Below are 8,973 nucleotides of genomic sequence, written 5' to 3'. Positions count from 1 at the left end.
GCCAGAAGCCTCAGCCTGTTTCCATATAAATAATGAAGAAGAAATAACTAGAAATATAACCTAGAAATTCATAGGTAATCTTAGTTATTCATAGGTTATCCTAATTCTTTTACTAATGCCTCTCAGGTTGGAAGTGTGAACCTGGGGCGACATTGTGAAAGAAATGACCCTAAGGTGAGATGCTTTAAGCTCTCTGTCATGCCCCCGCCAAGGGCTGCTGGAGGGTGCCTTGGCCGAGCACCAGTGCTGAGAAAGCACCCGCTGTTTAGCCAGCTAGTGAAGGAGACGTTCAAGACGGTCGAGACGTCTCCTTCCTCAGGGGAGTTAGGAGAATACTCAGCTCCTCCAAGCTCTTGCGGTGGGCTTGACGGCTGTCAGGTCAGCCCGCAGACATCTGGGGGCTTAACTGCCTCTATGTGACACTGTGCTTCAGCAGTCACGTTCCATGCTCACTCGCATGTTCTGCTTCTGCACCTGGTTCCTGTAATCTTAGAAGAGATAATTAGTAAAAGTAATATAAATCGTAATGTCTTTTCTAACAAGTATGCAAAAGTGCTAACACATTATGCTGCTTATCTCATCTCGGCTACCTGAAAGCCTTGGGCCCCTACCTATATGACACGTGATGCACTTGACCCTATCACCGACCACCAAGGCCACGCCCTACCCTGCCTCCAGCTTTGAACTCAATAAACGTCAGAGCGTCCCGGCACTGGCACTCGGGGCCACTGCCAGACTCCGGGCTTTGGTTGGCAGCGGACCCCTGGGCCCAAACTCTCTTTTCTCTATCTCAGTGTCTTGTGTCTTTTATTTCTACAGTTTCTCATCTCCACACCCGCAGAGAGGGGCTCACCGGACCCTGTAGGGCTGGACCCTTACAGAGAGGTTTGTGCAAGTGAGTAGCTACTCAAGGGAAGCACAAGGAGGAGCAGTCTTGGGCTGAACCTTAGGACTCGGGTACGTTTTCCAGCAGGGTGGGCTGCATTTGCAGGGCTCAATGCTCCCTCTGAAGGCAAGTGCCTCTGAGCCTGCTGGGTTCAGGCCCTTACGGAGGAACAGGCGTGGCTGGAGGACCTCAGAAGCCATCCTTCGAGTAACAGGAAGGAGTCCAAAGGGACAGTTGGGGCAGGAGAGCCTCTCTGTCCTACAGAACTGGCAGGAAGGCATCTCCCAGGACTTGAGGCTCAGGGACAGGGTCCAGCGGAGTTACAGACAGGTACAGGGAGGAGAGCGGTGCAAAGGGCATCCCAGGTGCAGAGCCTGAGGGGAGAAGGAACAAGGAGTATTTGCAGAATTGAGCGTGGAATGACTGAAACTACAGGAGCAGAGCTCGGGAGCTGAGGCCAGAGAGGCAGAGCTGAGAGGCTGTGAGGGCAGGGCCTGGGTGAGACCTGGCAGAGGGGCTGCGCAGGGGTGGGGCTGAGCGGGGGAGGGGCTGCACGGGGGAGGGGCTGCGCGGGGGAGGGGCTGCGCGGGGGAGGGGCTGCGCAGTAGTGGGGCTGCGCAGGGACTCTCCAGGGGTGAGAGGTGCTGGATTCTGCAGGTCGTGCCAAAGGTTTGGACTGCTGCCTGCAGTCGGTGGCGTTGCTGAAAGGGGATAAAGCAGACCCAACATGATTGAATGTGTACTTTTGAAAGGTCACTACGGCTTCAGGATAAAGGGTAGTTTGGAGCGGTGGACAGAAATTTGTTTCAAAAGTACAGACAAGGTGGAGGGGAACTAAGTGAGCCAGTGCCATGGGGACAGGGCTGACCAAAAGTGAGTGCATTTGGAACGTACTGAAGACACAGACCACCACGGCAGCGAAAGGCTGGAATCCAGGTGCCCCAGTGTGAAGCTTAATCAAGCCCATTGTCCCATGGCCTGGTCCCTGAGCTGCAGAGCCCCAGGGGAGGCACAGGTGCAGGAGAAAAAAAAATCCATGGCACTGCCAGGTCACCCCGAGGTTCCTAGGGAATGCCAAGTAGAGGTGGCCAGCAGGTAGCTGCGTGGCTTCCACATTTTAGCCCTGGGCAAAGAAAGCAAGGAAGAGGAGACACCAGTGGGAGGAGGGAGATGGTTTGGGTTGAAATATTTGTGGCAGGAGCCTCTCGGTTTTGTGACATTTCTGAGACACATTGGATAGATGAAGGCTGCTCCACCCTGGGGTCAACCTTCTTAGAAACACAGGGACCAGCAGAGAAAGAAGACGTGCAGAGAAGTGCGAAAGCACTCACGCAGAGGGCAGGAAGAGCCAGGGCCACCAGGAAGCCGAAATCCATTTACTCTCCTTTAGAAACTCGTGACAGCCTTTCACATTCTGGCATTCTCTGCAGAAATTCAGGAGCGTGTCCACACCCCATGCGCGCACTCTGCCTGTCTGAAGACACTGAGGGAAGAACTGTGAAATGGAAACAGAAGTCACGGTCCTCTGTTTCTCTTACTTCAAGTCAAGTGACAGAAGGAGCACTGCTCAGTCACACGGCAGTTCCCAGGTCCACCTGCGGCACCTCCAGACACCAGCCCCGAAGGAGAGGCTACTGTGGGGTTTTGTTTGTTTGTTTTCAGTAGGACGCGTTTTCTTTGTGGTTTAACCTCTCTCCACCCAACCAAGAGGACAGAGAACAGGTCTCACTGCTCTTCAGGGAAACTCACAGGAGACCCTGGACCGCAAACCATCTTCATGGCCTGCCAGGAAGTCATCTCACTCCATAGGGTGAGGTGCCCATGTCTCTGCCAGTACCTTCGGGAGGAGTGGCATTTTCAGCCTTGGGCATCGTCGTGTCTGCTTCAAATGTGGCTGCAAATGAAAAGCCCAAATCTGAGTGGCTTTATCCTATCGGAATGGAAGATCGGGATTCTAGGATGGATCAGAAAATAGGAAATTGAGCTGGTAGTGGGAGCATGCCTGGGAGCCTGGGTGGAGGGACGGCACGTGGGGACAGCCCTAAAGGGGCAGCACCAAGCACTCACCCGCTCTGGGACTTTCTTCCAGCCCTGTCTGCCCCCATATGGCACCCCCAGTGCTGGAGGAATGTGAAGCGAGGGCTACCTCTGTGCCGTGGTGCTCCTGACCACTGTCAACTTGGACATTCAGCCACAGAGACCTCAGCCTTCCCAAGGTAGCTGTTCATGTTTAATCATCCTGAGGGGTAGGAAGTTCATCCTCGTGTTGCATTGAATAAATCATTAAAGCTATTCATTGCCAGGCACAGTGGCTCATGCCGGTAATCCCAGCACTTTGGGAGGCCGAGGCAGGAGGATTGCTTGAGCCCGGGAGTTTGAGACCAGCCTGGGCAACAAAGTGAGACTCCTTCTCTACAAAAAAACTTTTAAAATCCAGCTGGGTGTGGTGGGGGCGGGGATGGGAGAGGGGGAGGGGGAGGGGGAGGGTGGGAGGGGAAGGGGAAGGGAAGGCATTACTTCCGTCTTACAGCTCCATCCCTCTTCCACACACCCCACAAGCATTTGGGATCGCAGTTGTATTCCTCTGTCTCTGCTCTCCCTGCATTTTGCTGGGTAAATGTTCCTGGGTGACCCTGATCCTTGTTTGAAAGGTAGGTTCCAGGGCTCAAGGGCACAGTGGCAGGGAGAGAGAGAGAGAAACAGAGACAGAAAGAGAGAGACAGAGAGAGAGATATCAGGGTCTGAGGATCACTGGTGTCTGCCTTATCCATTCTTTGCAGCTGGGCGGCAAACCCTGGTCCAGAATCGAGCAGCAGTGCTGACACAGATGCCCTTTTCCCTCCACGTGGCCCTTTGGACTCTCTTGAGTTGCATGAGTGACTTGAGGTGGAGACAGAGCCGTTATATGAGCCAAGCTGCTGTCTGGGTAAAGTCTACCGTGGTTAAGCACCATCTCAAGCGTGTCTGACACACATACACACGCATGCAGGGTGTTCTCGCCACCCTTTTACGCAGTGTGCCCTGACACATATACTTACAGTGGACTGTCAGTCACTCACCCTGGTGCCTGCTGGGGACCCATGGAGAGCATCCCCTCCATATGGCTCACGCCCTGCCCCCACAAGGTTTGGTGGTGGTGGGTGGGATATGAGCAGCCGGGCACCCAGGGGCCTCTCAGGTTGGTGAACCCCTTGTCCCCCCAAGACCCCCATATGCACCTCTGGTCCAGTTGTGTTGTTCTGTGTTGCAGACATGGAAAGAAATGTGCAGCCTCATCCCAGACAGCTCCGGGCAGAATTCCAGTCCCGGTTTCTTGTCAATGACAAGTAAGAGAAACCCTGCACAGACCTCAGCTCCGGCAGCCCAAAGATCCAAGGGCAGGCGGGGTGCCCCCCAGGTCCTGGGCTTGCTCTGCTTCCTCTGGGGTGCTCCCTGACCAGGACCCAGATGCCAGCACCCAGGACAGCACAGCAGCAAGGGCCCTTTCCCTGGCAGAGGCTCCCCCAGAGGTCTAGGCTGCTCCGAGGGAAGCACCTGACCAGTTCCACCCCTGGGAGGGCTGCATTTTAGGGTTGATTTTAGGATCAGCTTTGCTAGGCCATGGTGCCCATTGCTCAGCTGTTTTTTAGATGGGATGAGCATTGAAATCTGTGGACCTGAGTGGAGCAGATACCCCTCCATAATATAGGTGGGCCCCGTCCAATTTGACAAAGACCTTAAGAGAGAAGACTGGGTTCCCCTGCGGAGAAGGGACTTCTCCGTCCAGCCTGCAGCTTTCAGACTTGAGCCTGGAACAGCAACGCCTCCCTGGGTCTCCAGCCTGCTGACGTACCAGGCACATTCCAGATTTGCAAACCTCATGATCGCGTGAGTCATAGGACAATTCCTTAAAGTCAATCAAACTATCCCTCTCTCTCTCTCTCTCTCTCTCCCTCTCTCTCTCTCTCTCTCTCGTGAGAAATAGGAGCCTGGACTGACTCTCTGCAGATCAATTGCCCCCAGCCCCTACCCCTCTCCAGTCCCCTAAGAGGCTTCTGTGTGGACCCAGAGGGAACCAGCAAGGCCCTGCAGAGGGTAGATGTGACCTTTGGCCTCCGCCCCCAGAACTCAAACCCAGCTGGACCCAAGGTCATGGTCCCCATGCCAGCCTGTCAGCACACACTGCCCACTCCACACAAGGAGCCGGTTGTCCCTCCTCAGAACTCCTCTGCAGTAAGCCTCAGGGCCTTGTCCTGTGCCATGGCCCTGCCCTGTGCCATCTCTCCTCCAGGAAGCAGACTTGCTCCGTTCTTTGAGAAGCCTGAGTGCTGGCGTGGCTCTCCCTGGGTCCACCCTGGTCCTGCTCCACCGTTATTGTGGCAGGCATTGCTCCTGCAATCAAAATCAAAATTCTCACGATCGGACCCACCCCTCGGTCACTGCCCTCCACTCTCCTCCCTCTCCTTGGGGGATACTCTTGCTCTTGGGGCCAGCCATCGAAGGTCCCAGCATGGGGGGGGCTTTGAAATGGCAAACAATGAGTGTAAGAAGAGCAAACGGTTTCCTCTCGTTGTAAGCAAAGGGTTTCAGAGCTCCGTTGGGGAAAAAACGCTCATCTTTTCCTTGGGCATTTTCTCTCTCTAATGTCCAGTTCTCAATGGCAAACCTTCCAGCACCCTCCCTGAGTTACACAACGATTTGGAAACATTTTAAATGGTTAGAAAGGAGGGATCCAATAGGTGCAGGTACCCACTGAATAAGATGTAAATGACTCTCTAGGGCAAAAGTCAGAAGGATAAGAGCATGAACAGAACAAACAGCCCTAGCTGGTTTTCGGGGAGCCTCCCAGAGAGGCAGGGCCACTCAGGAGCCAGAGCTGGGAGCTGGCGGGGGAACCACTGCCGGAAGTGTGGGTCCTCCGAGATCAGTGCGGGGGCAGGGCGGTTTGTTTGCTGTTAGAGGAGAGTCCCTTTGTCCCTTAGACTCACCCGTGAGTCCAGCAGCTTCAACGAAGGCAGGGTAAGAACAAGACGGCATAGAAAGAGCCAGAGCCTTGAGCCTTTCTTGTGGCTTCTTGGGTGTGGGGCACAGATTGGGGAGATCTGGGAATCTGATTGCCCTCGGCTGCAGACCAAAGCCGGGGACAGTTTGCCTCTCACTTTTCTCATCCCTGCGGATGTGTGATCCAGGCCCTAATGTCCATCTTGCAGAAGCACTGTGCTCAGCAGCACACGGAGGGAAGTGTTTGTGTTTCATATCTCCAGGTGTGAACATCCAGGGCTTCCTACCTGCAGTATCCCAGCCAGGAAGCAGCACAGAGCATCTCCGAAGCCTGAAGACAAGGGGTCCTCCCTGTGACCTCACTCTTACAGACAGACCAGCAGCCCTCCTCTTAGTGAATTCCTTCCCAGGTACAGCCTGTCTGACCCTGAACTCCTAGAAACACAGCTCCACTACTTCCAGTTAGGTGCCTGATAAGTCATACAAAGCTGAGAGAGTTTTCATCTTTTGAGACAGTTTGTAGCCCAGGCTGGAGTACATTGGCAAGATCTCAGCTCACTGCAACCTCCGCCTCCCGGGTTCAAGCGATTCTCCTGTCTCAGCCTCCCGAGTAGCTGAAACTACAGGAGTCCAGCACACCCAGCTAAGTTTTGTATTTTTAGTAGAGACAGGGTTCACCATGGTGCCCAGGCTGGTCTCAAACTCCTGGCCTCAAATCATTCACCTGCCCCTCCTAGCAAAGTGCTGGGATTATAGGTGAGAGCCACCGCGACCGGCCCCAAGAGAGTTTTCAAACAGACTGCGGGACCTTTGAGTTCCCCTTAACTGAAACCCCTTAATTCTCCTCTTGCACCGACACCAAGCCCTAAATGCAACAGGCAGAGACGGCCCCTCCCATGTTGGGGTGCTGGTGGGGGAAGGAGGATGAGAAAGAAAGAGCCTCAGATCAATATCCCTGCTGGGAAAGAGGTGGATAAAAGTCCCAGCCTCGATCAGGAGAGAAAAGAAGCAGAGGCCACAGCGGGTCCTCAGCTGCTGTCTTCGGAAGGGTATGAGCTGCATCATCAATACGTCACAATGAAACTTACAATTCCTGCCCCAGTTCATGTTGCTGCTGATGCAGTGGACTGGGAAGAACCCAGTTAGAATGGACCCCAGACAACATCTCATCCCAAGGCTCTGTCCCCTGCTAATTGGAGAGGGGAAGGGAAGGACATTTCCACCGGCACACCCTTATGGGATGGGGGTCCCAGGCCCCCCCTGCCCTCCTGGCTCTCGCCTCCCTCCCGGGTGCCCTACATCATCTAGGGGTCCCAGCTATGGAGGAAAATGAGAAGGGACATGACCTGCACTAAGAAACCTGCAAGAAACAGGCCATGCCATAGGCTGAACAGCGTCTCCCTGAGAAAAAAGAGAAGTGAAGAGTCCTAACCCACGGACCTCAGAATGTGACCGCAGTTGCCCATCATCCCACCCTCTGGCATGGCTACCTGTGCTTGTTTTTAACACTATGACCTCCCCTGTGTGTGGGCAGTGCCAAGGCCCCTGGGCAGTAGCCCTCACCAGTCCCCAGCCACTGGGCCCTGATGGGTTGGGGAGAGAGACCCCTGAAGTCTCTCTCTTCGTTTTTCTTTCAGACAGAGTCTCACTCTGTTGCCCAGGCTGGAGTGCAATGGCTCGATCTCGGCTCACTGCAACCTCCACTTCCTGGACTCAAGTGAGTCTCCTGCCTCAGCCTCCCGAGTAGCTGGGATTACAGGTGCCCACCACCATGCCCAGCTAATCTTTGTATTTTTAGTAGAGATGGGATTTCACCATGTTGGTCAGGCTGGTCTCAAACTCCTGACCTCCAGTGATCCACCCACCTTGGCTTCCCAAAATGCCAGGATTACAGGTGTGAGCTACCACACCCAGCCCCAAAGTCTCTTTATAGAGTCTTTGCTGAGAGCAACAGCCCCAGATCCTAGGTCCACTCTGCAGAAGACATGACAAGGGTCACCCTTCTCTCCTGCAGGAAAAATGAGTACCCACTGCCGGCCGCCATTGTTACACCTGCCCCCCTCTGGTGCTTCCCAGGACTCTGATGACATCAGCCCCACCCAGATCATCCAGAATCCACTCCCTGTCTCAGGACCCTTTAAGTCATCACATCTGCAAAGTCCCCCTGGCCATGTAAGGTCACGTATTCACAGCTTCCGGGGATAGGATGGGGACATCTTTGGGGACCATGACTCTGCCAATCACAGAACCAAATGAGGTCACTGGGGAGAAAGGGTTGGCAGAGGAGAGAGAGGGCTGGAGGCCTGGGCAGCACAGGTGAGCTTAGGGCAGGAGCCAGCCCCAGACAGAGCCATCAGGTGGGGGGAGCCTCAAGAGTGATGGGCCTTGGAGGCCACGAGGGCAGAGAGATGTCATTAGCTGAGATGCAGACTGACCAGGGCCCGTGGCAGCCTGGTGACAGTGCAGCAGGAGCAGTCTTAGTGGAGGGTGGGAAGGTGGCAGGAAAGAGCAGGTGGAAGACCGACGAACAGGAAGAGTGGCAGGTCCAGGCACCTTCTTAGCATTAATGGGGTGGCTGGGGCCACTGTGGAATAAATGTAGCTGGGGTCTCTGCTTGTATCAGACACTCCCATCAATTGTCCTGGTTCCAGAGACACTGCCTGGTCTCTGGGCTCCATGCAAGGACCTGAGCAGCCCCCAGCAGTCCCTTCTGACCCCTCCTACCTCCCAGCTAGAATCCGCAGGGACAGGCTCACCATGAGGGAGGGGCCCGTGAGCACAGTCATGTCATCGCAGCCTCCTGCACTGGCACAGCACACATTAGGCCTGGTCAGTCAGGAAACGCTCTCTGAGCTCTTTCTTGGCTCCAGAAGCCAGGGTGCAGGTGGCCACCTCAAGTGGATCTGTGGCCCTGAGGGCTAAAACCCCTGGGCTCATGTCTGGCGCATCACACTGGATGTGACCCATGGGAAGCTTCCCCCAAACCCTCTCCCACACTGGGCCAGTGCCTGTCACAAAAAGCCCTTTCAGATTCTTCCTACCGTGCAGCACACCCAAGATGCAGCTTCCAGGGTCCACAGTCCAAAGCGATTTGTGTGCAGTTTGTT

General features: G+C 54.8%; 1 long non-coding RNA gene across 1 annotated transcript; it reads left to right on the top strand.

Annotated features, from left to right (window-relative positions):
• The first annotated feature begins 2,302 nt into the window (after window positions 1-2,302).
• Window positions 2,303-7,724, top strand: LOC103794227 (uncharacterized). Its single transcript, XR_013520436.1, has 5 exons — window positions 2,303-2,696; window positions 2,976-3,102; window positions 3,190-3,284; window positions 3,667-4,753; window positions 6,130-7,724. It is a non-coding gene; the product is annotated as an uncharacterized LOC103794227 (long non-coding RNA).
• Window positions 7,725-8,973: the final 1,249 nt, after the last annotated feature.

This window comes from Callithrix jacchus, chromosome 7 (assembly GCF_049354715.1).
Source record: "Callithrix jacchus isolate 240 chromosome 7, calJac240_pri, whole genome shotgun sequence".
In the NCBI taxonomy this organism is placed as follows: domain Eukaryota; kingdom Metazoa; phylum Chordata; class Mammalia; order Primates; family Cebidae; genus Callithrix; species Callithrix jacchus.
This window is presented reverse-complemented; position numbering and strand designations above follow the sequence as displayed.